The sequence below is a fragment of the Caretta caretta genome, chromosome 8 (genome assembly GCF_965140235.1).
Source record: "Caretta caretta isolate rCarCar2 chromosome 8, rCarCar1.hap1, whole genome shotgun sequence".
Taxonomy (NCBI): Eukaryota; Metazoa; Chordata; order Testudines; family Cheloniidae; genus Caretta; species Caretta caretta.
In genome coordinates, this window is record NC_134213.1 from 42,664,251 (window position 1) to 42,682,880 (window position 18,630).

Genomic DNA, 18,630 nt, shown 5'->3' on the forward strand with positions numbered 1-18,630 from the left:
TAGACCAATCCTTTGTTGTTCACCTGTAATGAGGGTCTCCCACTCCCCCCATCCCCCCTCTTCCTGTACATTTCTTCTCCTGACATCCCCACAATAGCATTTGACTCAATGCTAATCAATTCCTATAGTAAGACTCAATAGGCAATGGAAAGCGGGGAGATACCTGCCTCCCACCTGCTGTCTGATGGAACTTATCTCAAGGTCTGTACCTCTGGGTGGCCTGCCTTAACTACCAGGCTTTAAGACCATAATGTTCCATATATGTACACACATCGCTGTACATATTATCCTCACATACATTTTGCAATGAGGGTGACCAGTGCGACACAGGCTTTCAGCAGAAACTTCCTTACCTGACACTCTTCGGTGAACTAATGTGTAAATGCCAGACCCATGGGATCCCTGTGACCCTGATTCATCCCTGTCTCCTCTGCCAATTGACATCAAGAGGTCCCTGGGTCACAGTAGTGGAAGTGGCCTGGTGGAACAGGAGCAGCAGGAGCCCTCCTCCAGTTAACAATGCTAAAGCAGATTTCAAAGCAAAAAGGCACTGCTTAGAGGTGCTGTTCATTTGCTATGTGCAATCCCAGTGTGGAGTGTCAGTGCATGAGATTCCAGCTGTGGGCACAAGACGGAGGAGCTTCCTACCTGGGGTGCAGAGTGTCACATATGTTAGGGCCAGCAGGGACCAGTAGATCATCTAGTCTGACCTCCTGCACAGCACAGACCAGCAATTTACACCCAGTGATTCCTGCACCCAGCCCAGAACTTCACTGTCTAGCACAGCCCGAACACCCAGGCTTGATGCAGAGACTCCAAGTGATGGGGAATCCTTCCCATCCCTAGGTGACTTGTTCCAGTGGTTACTTACTCACACTGTTAAAGATATGCCCCTTAGTTACAATCTAAATTTCTTCAGCTTCCAGCCATTGGCTCCTTTTCTGCCTTTGCCTGCTGGATTGAAGAGCTCTCTGCTCTCAGCAACCTCCTCCCCATGTAGATACTTAGATTATTTTTTCACTAAAGGACACAGACAAGGTTTTCATCTTGAGGCCAAAAGACCAAAAACATCAAGACACTTGATCACAGCCTTAGATAGGCCAAGAGACTACTTACACTTGATCTTAGCCAAAAGGCTGAGAATTCTACACTGTGGTCGAATCACCTCTTCCTGTTAAGAGTCAATGAATGATGAATGATGATGAATGAATGACCAACTGAAAAGCAATGCTAAACCATCCCAGTGTGATTCCTGCTTTGCCAGGCACTGCCAGGAGTGCCTGAGAGAGCCACTCTTCTGCCCCTTGAGGCCTGGTCTCTGCCCTGCCCCCCCCCCCCCCCCACTCACACACACACACACACAGTTGGTCCTGGCTGGGTCATCTGCTGGGTTGAGCCCAGGAACCTCTGGATCTGAAAGCATGAGCCTCTACTGGTTGCACTTAAAACAAACAAATGAACAATAGGTCTATTAGCTCAGAGACAATATCAGTCAGCTCTGTGTTCTTGGGGAACCAGGGTGCAGTATCCAGCCTGACTCATGAAAGACACCCCCCTCCCAAGCCTCTGCTTGAACCAAAACCAATCAGAGAAAAGACTTGCAGAGAGCAGTGAAAGACACACCTAGACCCCTCCTGACAAGGGTGACAAGATTAAGGCAACTCCTCTAGCCTCATCTGCATCAAAGATGGGACAAGGAGGCATCTCCATTAGCATACAGAATGGAGAACAGAGATTCCAAGGCAAGAACCTCACTGAAGTCTGGGACCAGAAAAGCAGGGAAGCACTGTATCATGGGGGATCTCTGCTCCAAAGTTAATGAAACCTACACCTGCATACACCCAGCTCAGTTAGACCAATTCTAGTAATAAATCCTTGACTGATATCCAAAATACTGAAGCAGCCTAATTGCATTGTGAGTTCCCTGGAAGAACCACCACCCATAGCCAAGAGTGATCAGCTCCTATTGTCTAGCCTAAAGAAAACCCTTGAGTCATCAGTTTACCCATAAACAAATCTAGTGTTCTCCCTTGAACCATTGTTATTTCCCTACAAAAAACCCTACCTACACTCCAATAAGTGTTCTGTTGCTTGGATCCAAACTATGCATCAGTTCCACTGGGACTCCATCTTCTCCTAACAGATCGTGATGGGGGCTCTGCCTGTCTCCAGTTTTCAGGACCCTGAACTACCATCATCACCTGGGAAACCCGACCAGTTCAAGCTTCATGGGAGTGGTGAGATCCCTCCCTCTGTTTTCTTTTCTACCTCAGGTAATAACCTTTAATAGTGTAAACTTATGTTGGTTTAGGCTCTCCTTGTGTAGTTATCACTATTATTCAATAAATAACTTTTATGGTTAAGCTGGTTGCCTTTCTCTCTCTGAACTTTACTCTTTTCTGTTTTTAGCTTCCCCCATTTACTCTGCAGCAACGCTTCTTTTACCTAAGCTAAAGATCCCTGTAGTGCCCAAAAATACTGTGGGATTTGCGCATCAAGTGGGTTACTACCAGTACAATTGTAACGTGAAAGTGGGGATAGGGATGTGCTGAACCTGTGACATACGAGGGTGGCAGCTTGAAAGTGCTGCTCAGCCCAGCCTATTGAGCCCAGGGACATACAAGGGTGACAGCTTGAAAGTGCTGATTGACCCGGTCCATTCAGACTTGCTCTGTTAGTGTGTGTTCGTTCATCCGGCCCTAGGGAACCATTGGAGGGGACTTGCAGAAGGGAAAAGTAGAGCTCCATATGAAAACACAAGTGACACAAGCAGTACATTGATAGAATTACAGAATCCCCCCAGAAAAGTAACCCTAATAAACGAGCATACCCCAAAGTAATGGGCACATCTGGTAACACAATAGCAAACTCAGAAACATCTATACCTGGTCTTGCCAATAGGGGGCAACAATGAGCCAGGCTGCCTTAGCATAGAGTAAAACTTACTTAAAGCAATCTCATGTATAGACAAGGTATTACCCCTAAGAAGAACTAGCTCACATGCAGCTATTATTTCAAGTAATTAACAGAAATGGTTTCCAGTAAAACTCCAGAGAGAATTGAAACTGCCAAGGGATAACTTGGAGCAGAAAGACTTTGAAATGACACTTTTCAGTTTTAACACAAAACATTGTTAAACAATCACTATAACCACAAAATGCCATGTAGTGATGAGTGTTGTAGTAACAAGGAATAAATCAAGTGCTAATTAATTTTTAAGATAATAGAAATGCTTATGTTTACAGTGTGTCAGTAATCAAAATATTCAAGATCCATGCTTGTGCAAGAAACTTTTACCTGTATTGTGCAATTTCTTAAAATTTTCTTTGTACGCCCAAACCACCCATCAGGACCAATTTCAATGGCATATTATAAAAGAAAACTAGCCCACCACTAAATTAGATATTCTCTAGGAATTATTATGGGGCAGGTCTCTGGCCTGTGCTCTACAGATCAGACTAGATGATCACAATGGTTTCTTCTAGCCTTGGAATCTATGAGGTGATCCTATGTCCTATGAATTCCCAGTGATGGAGAATCCAGCACGACCCTTGGTAAATTGCTCCAGTGGTTAATTACTAAGCCCTGGTCTACACTAGGAGTTGAGGTCGAATTTAGCAGCGTTAAATCGATTTAACCCTGTACCCGTCCACACGACGAAGCCCTTTTTTCGACTTAAAGGGCTCTTAAAAATCGATTTCCTTACTCCACCCCCAACAAGGGGATTAGCGCTGAAATTGGCCCTGCTGGGTCGAATATGGGGTACTGTGGACGCAGTTAGACGGTATTGGCCTCCGGAAGCTATCCCACAGTGCTCCATTGTGACCGCTTTGGACAGGACTCCCAACTCAGATGCGCTGGCCAGGTAGACAGGAAAAGGCCCGCAAACTTTTGAATTTCAATTTCCTGTTTGGCCAGCATGGCAAGCTGCAGGTGACCATGCAGAGCTCATCAGCAGAGGTGACCATGATGGAGTCCCAGAATCGCAAAAGAGCTCCAGCATGGACCGAACGGGAGGTACGGGATCTGATTGCTGTATGGGGAGAGGAATCTGTGCTATCAGAACTCTGTTCCAGTTTTCGAAATGCCAAAACATTTGTCAAAATCTCCCAGGGCATGAAGGACAGAGGCCATAACAGGGACCCGAAGCAGTGCCACGTGAAACTTAAGGAGTGAGGCAAGCCTACCAGAAAATCAGAGAGGTGAACGGCCGCTCCGGGTCTGAGCCCCAACATGCCGCTTCTATGATGAGCTGCATGCCATTTTAGGGGGTTCAGCCACCACTATCCCAGCCGTGTTGTTTGACTCCTTCAATGGAGATGGAGGCAACACGGAAGCAGGTTTTGGGGACGAGGAAGATGATGAGGTTGTAGATAGCTCACAACAAGCAAGCGGAGAAACCGGTTTTCCTGACAGCCGGGAACTGTTTCTCATCCTGGACCTGGAGCCAGTACCCCCCAAACCCACCCAAGGCTGCCTCCTGGACCCGCCAGGCAGAGAAGGGACCTCTGGTGAGTATACCTTTTAAAATACTATACATGGTTTAAAAGCAAGCATGTTTAATGATTAATTTGCCCTGGCATTTGTGGCTCCCCTGGATATACTCCCAAAGCCTTTGCAAAAGGTTTCTGGGGAGGGCAGCCTTATTCCATCCACCATGGTAGGACACTTTACCACTCCAGGCCAGTAGCACGTACTCGGGAATCATTGTACAACAAAGCATTGCAGTGTATGTTTGTTCAAACAACATCCATTTTATCTCTCTGTGTTATCCTCAGGAGAGTGATATCATTCATGATCACCTGGTTGAAATAGGGTGCTTTTCTTAAGGGGACATTCAGAGGTGCCTGTTCCTGCTGGGATGTTTACCTGTGGCTGAACAGAAATATTCCCCACTGTTAACCATGGGGAGAGGGGAGGGGGAAGGGCTAGCCACTTGCTGGGGGGTGGCAAAATGCGACCTTGTAACGAAAGCACATGTGCTATGTATGTAATGTTAAGGTTTACTGTGAAAGAGTGTACCCATTGTTCTAAAAAATGTGTTTTTTTAAATCACTGTCCCTTTTTTTCTCTCCACCAGCTGCATGTGTTTCAAGGATCTTCTTCCCAGAGGCTAGCGAAGATTAGAAGGAGAAAAAAAACACTCATGATGAAATATTCTCTGAGCTCATGCTGTCCTCCCACACTGACAGAGCACAGACGAATGCGTGTAGGCAAATAATGTCAGAGTGAAGGAAAGCACAGAATGACCGGGAGGAGAGGTGGCGGGCTGAAGAGAGTAAGTGGTGGGCTGAAGAGAGGGCTGAAGCTGAAAGGTGGCGGCAACGTGAGGAGGCAGGATTCAATGCTGAGGCTGCTGGAGGATCAAACCAATATGCTCCAGCGTATGGTTGAGCTGCAGGAAAGGCAGCAGGAGCACAGACTGCCGCTACAGCCCCTGTGTAACCAACCGCCCTCCTCCCCAAGTTCCATAGCCTCCTCACCCAGATGCCCAAGAATCCTCCAGCCACCCAGCCACTCCACCCCAGAAGATTGCCCAAGCAACAGAAGGCTGGCATTCAATAAGTTTTAAAGTTTTAAACTTTTAAAGTGCTGTGTGGCCTTGTCCTTCCCTCCTCCACCACCCCTCCTGGGCTACCTTGGTAGTTATCCCCCTATTTGAGTGATGAATGAATAAAGAATGCATGAATGTGAAGCAACAATGACTTTATTGCCTCTGCAAGTGGTGATCGAAGGGAGGTGGGAAGGGTGGTTAGCTTACAGGGAAGTAGAGTGAACCAAGGGGTGGGGGGTTTCATCAAGGAGAAACAAACAGAACTTTCACACTGTAGCCTGTCCAGGCATGAAACTGGTTTTCAAAGCTTCTCTGATGCGCACCGCGCCCTCCTGTGCTCTAACCACCCTGGTGTCTGGCTGTGCGTAACCAGCAGCCAGGCGATTTGCCTCAACCTCCCACCCCACCATAAACGTCTCCCCCTTACTCTCACAGGTATTGCGGAGCGCACAGCAAGCAGTAATAACAGTGGGAATATTGGTTTCGGTGAGGTCTGACCGAGTCAGTAAACTGCGCCAGCGCACTTTAAACATCCAAATGCACATTCTACCACCAGCAGACTGTGCAGTACGACTGCAGCCATCATCAACACCTGGGTGCTTGGCAGAAGACGGTGCAGTATGACTACTGGCCATCATCTTCTGCTAGCTGCAGATTAAAAGACAGTGCAGGACTGAATTGCCATGAGACGAAATAAGGGAAATGACCTGGCTGAGTCACTCCCATGTTTGCCCAGGCGCCCGGTTAAGAGAGCACCCAGGACTACGTCGATGACGGCTACCAGTCATACTGCACTGTCTGCTGCCAAAAGGCAATAAACTGTCTGCCAGCACCCAGGAGACATACGGTGATGGTTATCTGAGCGGGCTCCATGCTTGCCGTGGTATGGCATCTGCACAGGTAACTCAAGAAAAAAGGCGCAAAACGATTGTCTGCCCTTGCTTTCATGGAGGGAGAGAGGGAACGGGGGCCTGACGATATGTACCCAGAACCACCCGCGACAATGTTTTAGCCCCATCAGACACTGGGATTTCTACCCAGAATTCAAATGGGCAACTGCAAGAAATGTGGGATAGCCACCCACAGTGCAATGCTCCGGAAGTTGACGGTTGCCTTGGTACTGTGGACACACTCTGCCGACTACATGCACTTAGAGCATTTGTGTGGGGACACACACAATCAACTGTATAAAAACGCTTTCTACAAAACCGACTTCTATAAATTCGACCTAATTTCATAGTGTAGACATACCCTCACTGTTAAAAGATTACACCTTATTTCCAGTCTGAATTTGTCTAGCTTCAACTTCCAGCCCTTGGATCTTCTTTTAACAGAAGGTTTTGTCTCGCAGGCAGGAGTGGCCCCATTCTCTAGAGAGCATCACTCAACATCTAGCCATGGCACATTCCTTTTGAAAGGTAGAGTAGCTAAGTAGATGAGGCTTGGCTTTATCTCAGTTCTGTTCTCATCTCTGCCAGAACAACCTCTGGGTCTCAGCTGTACCATCAGCAAAATGGGACAGGGATACTTGCATCCCTTGGCAGGCTGCATAGAAAAGTAACTTTGGGCTGTGGTCTCCAGAGACAATGAGCTAACATTCTCTTTGGATGGGGTCCTAGCTGAATTCCCAGGTATTGCCTCCCCTCCCCCGTGATCCTCAGTGAGCTAGCCTGAATCCTGCTGTATAATTCAGCATACCCTGGAGCATACCATATCCATTCAACATACCATATCCATAGGCTGAAAGTGACTGAGGGGGATTCATTCAGCAACACAGATATGTTTAATGTTTGGCATCCAGCTACGGCAAAACACATTTCTTTGCAAAGACAGAGGAACCTGCAAAGAGCAGGACTGCAAGGAAGCCAGCAGAGCTTTAGCTACATTTAGACTTAAAAACTGCAATAGAAATTTAAATAGTCATTTCAAGCCCAACCCTTTTATTGTTAGAATGAAAGAGGGTGTATGGGATGAGGTGCATGGATCCTGTGGTGGGTGGGAATAGCTGGCACCCTGCTCCCCTCCCACAGAGAGCTGCTGCCAATCTCCACAATGGACCAATCCCTCCTCACTGGCCTTGGCAACACAGGGAAGATATGGGTCCCACTCACTCCTCACTGGCCTTGGCAACACAGGGAAGATATGGGTCCCACTCACTGGCCAGCGCCTCCAGAGCTCCTGTGAGCAATGCTGGACTGAAAGTCAAAAAGCATCTGTCCTCCTGAGACGCTGCTTCAGGGGCCTTCTCTAGACTGGCATTTGGGGGTATCACCCATGCAGCTCTGTTTGGGACTAGCCGTGGTGGGAGCTTTGCATGGACAGTCACTGTGCTGTCTAGACCAGCTCTCTGGGCACTAAGAACAGCAGCGGCCAGTGTGCCCTCGAGACAGCAGCACCGCTGGCATTGGGAGGGTGGTGGGGCGCTGGTAGCACAGGCACTGCCTAGCAGACAGCTGTGTCCAGGCTTAATGAGACTATCTGGCACATGACAGCACTTCACAACAAGCCACCTGCCCCTTACAGTACCTAGCCTTGGCCGCACTATTGGCTACCTGCACCCAGAAGTGTTCCCCCGGGCAGTACTGCTGCGGTCACCCGCAAGTAGGCTGCCCAGCTCGCCAGCCAAAGACCAGCCCTCTCTGCTCTCCCATCCAGGCTGTTCTTTGGCTTAAGGGAAGCTGGAGCTGAAAAGGCCTATAATAGTAGTTCTGCTGGGTGGGCACCCCTGCCTATTTCCTGTCAAGAAAAGGTAGGGAGCTAACAGATGTGGAAAGCAAATTTGTGCAGCATATTGTAATAATCCAACCACAGAGCAGCACAGTTCCTTCACATTCTTAGTTTATTGAACATATAGGTTACAAATCTGCCCTTTTGGTGCACCTGTTATTATTCTGAAAAGTTTCCCCTTTTCTACCAGCATCACTTTGGTCATGCCAGGGTTCAGCAACCATCTTCCAGAGGACAGGCCAAGCCAGAGTCTGGCCATATTTAGGAAACACTGCAAAGCTTTCCCCCTGAGACAACCTTTCCCCCACAAGTGACACTCTCAATTTGAACAATCCTTTTATTGCCAAACCCCTAATATCCTCCTGCCCCCCTCCAAAAAATCCACTATCTGCCTGTTGCGGGGCAAGTACACCAGGTCACCCTGCAGGTGGGGCAAGAGTGTGGTAGCCCTGTGGTTAAGTCAATATGGCTGTCCTCAGCCTCAGGGCTGCGTGGCTGAATGGCCAGCAACAGTAGGGCTGCCCTCATCTGCAGGGAAGTGCAGCCTAATGGCCAGAATCAATAGGGCTCCCCAGGGCACCAGGGGAGCACAGCCCAATGGTCAAAGTCAGCAGGACTCCCCTCATCTGCAAGGAAGTGCAGCTCAATAGCCAAAGTCAATAAGATTCCCCTTGGCTGCAGGGAAATGCAGCCTAATGGCCAAAGTCCATAGCAGGGGGTTTGGTGGGCCAGCCGCCAAAGTGGGGAGGGAGGGGGACTTGGGCCCTCCCTGCTCCACTGGGTCCCAGCCCAGGGCCCTGGTAGTAGTGAAGGGATTTGCCATGAAGTTGGCAGGGAATCCACCTCCAATACACCAACTGCTGCAGGGACACTGGCTAGTCCCTCCCTGGGCTACTTCCTACCTTGACTGCTACACTTGAAGTCAGGGTATCCCCAGAGTTTCCTTGAGCAGTGCAGTCCTCGGTAGCTGCAATCTCTCTGGGGTGTCTGCTGGTACCTGGGTGCCTGTCCAGGTCTCAGCATCCCCCGCTCTCACGGCCTGGGCTTCTGACTGCTCCTTGGCTGGAGCCAGAGAGGTGCATCCCTCCTTGGCAGAGGCCAGCCCAGACTGAGCTAGGCTGCTCCCTTTTATACTGCAGCAGCAGTTGGCGCATGCCTAGCAGGGTCTGGGAGCATGGCTTCTGCTGCTAAGAGCGTTGCTTTAACTCCTTCCACTCCAGTACGGGGCAAGTATACCCTATCAAACCCCCGCAGAAGTCTGACCCTATAAATGGAGAAAGCCACCTATATGCCTGTGAGGATCTGGGCCTATGTAACAGAGACTATGAAGTCTAAGGACTTTGTTATTGGTTTTACATGGAAGGTGCTCAGATGCTAGGGTGATGGGCGGCAAGATAAAACTTAGATTAGGTAATTATTTGATGTTATCTTACCTGCTAGCCAATTTAACAATTAAAGTTGCCTCTTATGGAAAAGTGCTACAGAAAGACAGAAAATGATCTCCCTACTATTGAATCCTAGGTTAAAACCAAACCAGAGGAAAAAGTATCATTTTTCTATTCAATTCTATATGACTTTATGGTAATTTTTAATGGAACCCCGTACAATTTCCGTAGAACAAGGATTAATAAGCATTCTCCTGCTCTGAGTGGAACATCCTCGGGTCAGTGTGTCCCCTAACTGGACTACAGAAGATCAAGAAACTGATGGTGTGATGGCTCCTCAACGGTTGTTAATATTGATTATTACTTGTAGAGTTCCCGAAGCGTGCTGTGCATGTTACATTACAACTAGACAGCAGGAACCATGCCCCAGCCAACTTAATCTAATTTAGTGTCCTATGAAACTGGGGAAATGTGACAGGGTGTACCAGGCCCTCTGAGGCCCCCTGCTGGAGGCCTTGTGGTCCTACTACACCCCACCCCAGGAAGGAGCCACAGAGTTGGGTCCTTCAGGCCTGCCTAGAAAGGCTGCACAGCAGCAGCCAGAGTCCAGCAGACTCAGATAAAAGGAGCAACATGGCCTGAGCAACTCAGTTCCTGGCTGGGACCAGAGCTCTTTGCTGGTCAGTGGAGCTCAAGGGAGAGCCAGAAGACAGGTTCTGGTGGGAGTGGCATTCAGTGAGGATGAGGAAGAAGAGGAGTTGAGATCTTTAGCCCTGAGATCAGGGTGAAGAGGATGGGGCTATGTGGGAAGCAGCCCAGGGAATACCAGCAGCAACTGTGAGAGTTATTTATAGGATCCCTGGGTTGGGACCCCACCAGCCACTAGCAAAGTGCCCTAAGCTCCGAGCAGGGGACAAGGCTCCTTTAAAAGTCTGAGTGAAGGGCTCAGGGATGGGGCTGAAGAACATGGGGAGGACAGACAGGCCGTCTGGTGAACCGTTGGTCACCACTCACTGGAAGGGGATTGAAGTTACGGAGTGACCAGGCTGGAGAGCTGGGACACCACAGAAGTGCTGAGGACAGAGTCTCCAGGGATAAGCTACTTTAAAGCTGGCCCAGAACAGGGTGAGAAGTGAGCCCAGAGACAGGGCTGTGGATGCTGGGCACAGTGATAGTCCTTGATGGACCTTTGTTACCACAGAAGGACTTTGTCCATCTTAGACTGCGTGTGACTTAGCTAGAGGGCTGAGCCACTGAAGACCCACCTGATGAGGGCAACAGCCAAGAGCAGGTGCCAGGATCAGAGGGTGCAGAATCACACCCAGCTGACAGAAGACACTCACAAGAGGTGAATGCGCTCATCACAGAATAATGTTATTTCTGCCCTTTCTGCAGCAATACTGGAGTTTATCCCCCACAGAACATTAGTACATAAAGTGCAAAGTCAAGCACTCAAGTGCCTGGATTCGGATTGCCTGTGCAGCCTGAATGCCTCTGCCTGGGATGTATGCATTATGCTACAGTCTGTAATTGTACATACTGACTGCCTCCCCAGGGCTGCCTCACTCAGTGCCCAGGATGGAACAGTTGTCAAGGCTGAATCCCCACATTGGCACTTCGAGTGCAGAAGGTGGGGGCCTGCAAGGATTCTAAAAATTAATACTGGCCACTCCAGGCTGGTCTTAAACTCCCAAGGTCACAGCTTCTCTCTGACCTTGGATGGGTAGATGCTGCCACCACCCAAGTGCAAAAAACTCCTTTGGACCTAGGAAGGCGCACTTGGGAATTCCTCCCTGTGGGGTATCCTCAAGCCCTTTTACGCCCCCTCCAGGGAAGAGCTGAGAGAGAAAAAAAAAAAAGGAAATCAGCTGTTGCCACCAGCTAATTAGACAACGTGCACAAACCTCTTAAGACACAAAAATCCTGTTTTTAAGAAAGGTAAATTTTATTAAAAACAAAAAGAAAGAAAATACATCTGGAACTTAGGTTATTGCTAGATTTAAAAAGAGCAAATATAATAATTAAGCATCACGAATGGTTCTCTTGAGGTCCAGCTTAATGGTTACAAGCAAAACAAAAGCATTTGTGGGTTAGCGCAGAGGAGTCCACAAGCCAATACAGGGGGGAAAAAAAAAGATAAACCTAATCACGTTTTCCTAGACATTCCCTGATCTACTTACATATCTGGGCGTTTTAAATAATTTGTCTCTAGGTATGATCTGATGGTTTTTCATACCTGGCTTAAAGCTTCCTACAGCATAGTTCAGCCCTGTTCCTGCTCTGCATCTCCTTTCTCTCCGGAGAACAAGACAGACAGACAAAAGGGGAGTCTTGTTTCAATTTTAAAAAGTTCTAGCCTTCCCACTGGCTCTTTTGGCCAGATGCCCACTCACTCCCTTTTACCTATGCATGCAGCCAGACTTTTTAACCCTTTACAGGTAAAGCAAGTAGAGAACTACCATCAAGTGGGATTCTATAGCTAACTGGCTGGCTAGGTGCCCAGGAAAGGGAGCTACCCCCCTCCCCCCATTTATCACAACAGTAAATGTAGCAGTGTGGTCTAATGAATAAGGACAGTCTCACTGCAGCAGCTGGAAGGGGTCTACTCAATGAACGAGGCAGGAGGTTGCAGAAAGAGACAGGATGGTCTTGTGATTCAGGCAGTGGTCTGCGCACTACGAAAGCTGGCTTCTGTCTTTGGCTGTGCCACAGATGTCCTCTGGGAAGTTAAAAACTTACACAGCCCACACGTCCAGAGGTCAGGACCGGCTCTAGGCACCAGCAAAGCAAGCATGTGCTAGGGGCAGCATTCCTGCCACCCCCGCCCCCCGCTTTTTTTTTTTTTTTTCCTTGGGCAGTTGTGCTCTCGGAGCTTGGGGCAGCAAAAAACCTAGAGCCGGTCCTGCCAGAGGTGACCATTCATTGTGTGTTGTCCATGTCATGGATCCCCCAGCAGAGCCAGGAGGGCCTCCAGGTCAGAAATGCTGGGCACTAGCTGCTCCAACTAAGCTGGGAACCCTCAGCACTTCTGACCAGTGAAGCCCAGGATGCCCCAAGTCCTTAGCCTCTCTGTGCCTCCATTCCCATCTGTACCAGGGGATAACAGCCTGCCCTGTCTCCCCAGGGTATCATGAGGGTCAGTATAGTTAAGCATGGGAGCTGCTTGCATGTTGTGGTGGTAATATGGACCAGGGAAGTGCCCACAATAGGTCAGAAGCAGGGATCACTGGGGGAGGCTCGCTGGCCTATGTTATGCTGATCAGCTCAGTAACCACCACAGCCTCCCCTGGTCTGGAAATCTCTGACCCCCTCCTGTAACTAAGGGGCAGGTGCCCTGGGGCAGGATTGCACAGCAACCTTTATTCTGCCCTTTACTAATGAGTGAGTGTTTGACTTTGCCACTTTAATACCACACTCTTAACAGTCAGGGGGCGGGGGGTGCAAAATTGAAGCATTGTGTGTATATAGGGACTGCAGGATAGGGTCAGGACATGTTTTGTCAGCATGTGTTCCAGATGAGTGGTCACTCCTTCTGTTGAAGCTATGGAATGAGCTGTCATCAGGGGCAGGGTGTGGGTTCCAGGCCAGCAGTACTGCCTAATGGCCATACTGTGGGGGTATAATACCTAACAGTGAGAGCCTAACAAGGGTCTGTTTACCTGGCAGCTACAGTTTGGGGGAGTGTTCTCCACTGGGGGTAGAGAATCATAGAATATCAGGGTTGGAAGGGACCTCAGGAGGTCATCTAGTCCAACCCCCTGCTCAAAGCAGGACCAATCCCCAATTTTTGCCCCCCGATCCCTAAATGGCCCCCTCAAGGATTGAACTCACAACCCTGGGTTTAGTAGGCCAATGCTCAAACCACTGAGCTACCCGTCCCCCAAGAAGGAACCCCGGCCCATCCTACTCCACTGGGTTCTGACCCAGGGCCTGCCTGATACCCCTAAGCATGCTTCCTGGGTCACTTCCTACCCTTGTGCTTGTCCCTCCATCATCACAGGTTGGATTTGGGATCCCTCGTGTGTTCCCCTCAGATCCATCCCTGGGGACTTTCCACTGGCCACAGCAAGTCATCACCCTAGCCTCTTGTGGTCAACAGCCTTCCAGTGGCTTGGCTCGGAGGTTCAGTCCTAGTGGCATGGAGTGTTGGTGGCTTCCCAGCAGGAGGCAGCTGCACCTGACTGCTCTCCTCCACATCAGCCCAGATGGAACTGAGTCACTCCCTTTTAAATGCTTCCTCCACTGGGAACATGCTCAGCAGAGGTGAGGGGTGTGTGGTCTCTTCATCCCAGAGCCGTTTTTTAACCCTCACCTCACCAGCATGGGGTTAGTACACTTGTCACAGAGATTCAGAAAATAAGAAATGGACATATATGAAATCTTTCCACTCCCCACCACATTGTGTTCCACATAGGCCACATATGTGAGTGAGAAAGGGAAATAGCAAGTCAATTATGGGATTTTTAACATTTTAATTAGGACTGTTTTGTATTCCTCTACTGGTAAAGCCAGAAGTTTTAGTTGCCATGTGTGCAACTGTACAAGGCTCAAGGGGAAAGAAATAATGTAACTGAGAACTGAAGAACACATCCAACAGTGACCCAACAGCTTTTTCTGAACATTTGCCTGTAACAAGGTGTAGCACGGCAGGCACTCACTGCCACGTCTCCTCCTGCTGGCCATCCGGGAATTAGCTCAGTTCCAGCCTCAGAGTGCTTCCTATTGGCCAGTGCCTTCCTACCTGTGCCTACTTCCTTCTGACCTCCACCACTTATAGCACTTCAGGCCCCACATCCCTCCTGGACCCCAGTACCCCTTACCTTGGGTTGCTGCCCCACAGCAGTGCCCCCACACTCTGGGTTTCCCCTCCCTAGGAAACCCCAATCCCCTAAACCCACCTCAGTGACCCACTGCCAGTCCACAGCTAGCCCCTTCTCTCAGTGAGCAGGGGGTTGGACTAGATGGCTTCCTGAGGTCCCTTCCAACCCTGATATTCTATGGATATAGAATGACCCCTGGGGGACACCACTCAGGGACAAACTTCAGTATGAAGTGACCATTCATCATCAGCAAGGGGGTTTGTACCTGCTACTTTTCCAGCCCAGCTGCGTCCCTGCACCCCAATACCTCCCCTGGCCTTTAGCAAGGCCTCAGCCTGGGGACTCACCAAGCCAGAACTCCTCAGCCCTGCTCTACCTCAGGTACCCTACTTGCTCTCCCAGGCAGCCTGGTCCTCTCTACTCCTCAGCTACAGCAAGAGTGTCTCTCCCACCTTCAGCCTGCCCTTTCATTGGGGTCAGCTGGACCCTAGCTGGGTGTGGCCACACCTGTGGCTGTTTACTCAACCACTCAACCTTACTGCTTTTAACCCCAACCTAACCGGAGCAGGGTGACCGCCCCGCTACACAAGGTTAGAGACTAATGTTTCAAGGCTGAAAGCAAGCACATTTCGCCTCGTGGCCAAAGGGGACTCTGCCCTTTCATAGAATCATAGAATATCAGGGTTGGAAGGGACCTCAGGAAGCCATCTAGTCCAACCCCCTGCTCAAAGCAGGACTAATCCCCACCTAAATCATCCCACCAGGACTTTGTCAAGCCTGACCGTAAAAACTTCAAAGGAAGGGTATTCCACCACCTCCCTAGGTAACCCATTCCAGTGCTTCACCACCCTCCTAGTGAAAAAGTTTTTCCTAATATCCAACCTAAACCTCCCCCACTGCAACTTGAGACCATTACTCCTCGTTCTGTCATCTGCTACCACTGAGAACAGTCTAGATCCATCCTCTTTGGAACCCCCCTTTCAGGTAGCTGAAAGCAGCTATCAAATCCCCCCACATTCTTCTCTTCCGCAGACTAAACAATCCCAGTTCCCTCAGCCTCTCCTCATAAGTCATGTGTTCCAGTCCCCTAATCATTTTCCAGTTGCCCTCCGCTGGACGTTTTCCAATTTTTTCACATCCTTCTAGTGTGGGGCCCGAAACTGGACACAGTACTCCAGATGAGGCCTCACCAGTGTCAAATAGAGGGGAACGATCACGTCCCTCGATCTGCTGGCAATGCCCCTACTTATACATCCCAAAATGCCATTGGCCTTCTTGGAAACAAGGGCACATTGTTGACTCGTATCCAGCTTCTCGTCCACTGTAACCCCTAGGTCCTTTTCTGCAGTACGGCTGCCTAGCCATTTGGTCCCTAGTCTGTAGCGGTACATGGGATTCTTCCACCCTAAGTGCAGGACTTTCCACCTCAGTTCAAAACCCTGCAGAACTAATCAAACCTTAGTCACCAATACTGGGTCTCAAGCCAATATAATTGATGTGGGAAAATCTCTACATGTGGGGGAAACAAGGAAACCTTTCTATGACAGATTTTTATTTATTTTATTTATTTATTTATTTATTTTAAAAGCTTGTATGTGTCAAATAAGTTAAGAACATAAGAACGGCCACACTGGGTGAGACCAATGGTCCATCTAGCCCAGGATCCTGACTTCTGACAGTGGCCAATGCCAGGTGCCCAGGGGGGACTAACAGAACAGGTAATCATCAAGTGATCCATCCGCTGTCACCCATTCCCAGCTTCTGGCAAACAGAGGCTAGAGACACTTCAGAGCATGATTTTGTATCCCTGCCCCTCTTGGCTAATAGCTATTGATGGACCTATCCTCCATGAACCAAATCTAGTTCTTTTTTGAACCCTTTTATAGGCTTGGCCTTCACAACATCCTCTGGCAAAGAGTTCCACAGGTTGACTGTGTGTTGTGTGAAGAAGTATTTCCTTATGTTTGTTTTAAACCTGCTGCCTGTTAATTTCATTTGGTGACCCCCTAGTTCTTGTGTTATGAGAAGGAGTAAATAACACTTCCTTATTTACTTTCTCCACACCAGTCATAATTTTATAGACCTCTATCATATCCCCCCTTAGTCGTCTCTTTTCCAAGCTGAAAAGTCGCAGTTTTATTAATCTCTCCTCATATGGCAGCTGTTCCATACCCCTAATCATTTCGGTTGCCCTTCTCTGTACCTTTTCAAAACCCAATATATCGTTTTTGAGATGGGGCGATCAGATCTGCATGCAGTATTCAAGAGGTGGGCGTACCATGGATTTATAGAGAGGCAATATGATATTTTCTGTCTTATTATCTACCCCTTTCTTACTGATTCCCAACATTCTGTTAGCTTTTTTGACTGCCACATTGAGTGGATATTTTCAGAGAACGATCCACAATGACTCCAAGATCTCTTTCTTGAGCGGTAACCGCTAATTTAGAACCCATAATTTTATATGTATAGTTGGGATTATGTTTTACAATATGAATTACTTTGCATTTATCATAATTGAATTTCATCTGCCATTTTCTTGCCCAGTCACCCAGTTTTGTGAGATCCTTTTGTAACTTTTGTAACTGCCTGGGACTTAACTATCTTGAGTAGTTTTGTATCATCAGCAAATTTTGCCACCTCTCTGTTTACCCCTTTTTCCAGATAATTTATGAATATGTTGAATAGGACTGGTCTTAGTACAGACCCCTGGGGGACACCACTATTTACCTCTCTCCATTCTGAAAACTGACCATTTAATCCTACCCTTTGTTTCCTATCTTTTAGCCAGTTTACTGAGCCATGTCCAGTCCTGGTGGGAGGGTGTGACGTTCCCCTCTGGTGTTATCTAGACCGGTGATCTACTAGGTCACTCAAATCCTTGACTCTGGGAGCCAGCCTTACCCTGCTCTGCTGTGGGAATCCCCACTCCTGGGCAGTTCATGCACAGCCTCTGGCATGTAAGCTGCTTCCAGCTACTTGCAACCAAATTACACTAGCCAATATGGGATGTTGTTCCGGGAAGAAGGATTGCTAAGAAGAGATGGGATCCACCTAATGAAGACAGGGAAGAGCACCTTTGCAAGCAGGCTTGCTAACCTAGTGAGGAGGGCTTTAAACTAGGTTCGCTGGGGGATGGTGACCTAAGCCCAGAGATAAGTGGGGAAGTGGAATATTGGGAGGAAACACAAGGAGAGGGTACAAGATGGGAAGCCTCCTGATTCATACTGAGAAAGTAGGGCAATCGGCTAATTTTCTTAGGTGCATGTACACAAACGCAAAAAGCCTGGGAAACAAGCAGGAAGAATTGGAAGTCCTGGCACAATCAAGGAACTATGATGTGAATGGAATAACAGAAACTTGGTGGGGCAGTTCACATGATTGGAGCACTGTCATGGATGGGTATAAACTGTTCAGGAAGACAGGTATGGGTGGAAAGGTGGAGGAGTTGCATTGTATGTAAGAGAGCTGTATGATTGCTCAGAGCTTCAGTTTGAAACTGGAGAAAAGCCTTTTGAGAGTCTTTGGGTTAAGTTTAGAGGCAAGAGCAACAAGGGTGATGTCATGGTGGGCGTGTGCTATAGACCACCAGATCAGAAGGATGTGGTAGACAAGGCTTTCTTCGGACAACTAACTGAAGTTTCCAGATCACAGGCCCTGGTTCTAATGAGGGACTTCAATCACCCTGACATCTGCTGGGAGAGCAATACAGCCATGCACAGACAATCCAGAAAGTTCTTGGAGAGTGTTGGGGACACCTTCCTGGTACAAGTGCTGGAGGAACCAACAAGGGACCTTGCTCCTCTTGACCTGCTGCTTACAAACAGGGGAGAATTGGTAGGGGAAGTAGAAGTGGGTGGCAACCTAGGCAGCAGTGACCACAAGATGGTTGAGTTCAGGATCCTGACAAAAGGAAAAAAGGAGAGTAGCAAAATATGGACCCTGGACTTCAGAAAAGCAGACTTAGACTCCCTTAGCTAACTGCTGGGCAGGATCCCCTGGGAGGCTAATATGAGGGGGAAAGGAGTCCACAAGAGCTGGCTGTATTTTAAAGAAGCCTTATTGAGGGCGCAGGAACAGACCATCCCGATGTGCAGAAAGAATAGCAAATATGGCAGGTGACCAGCTTGGCTTAACAGTGAAA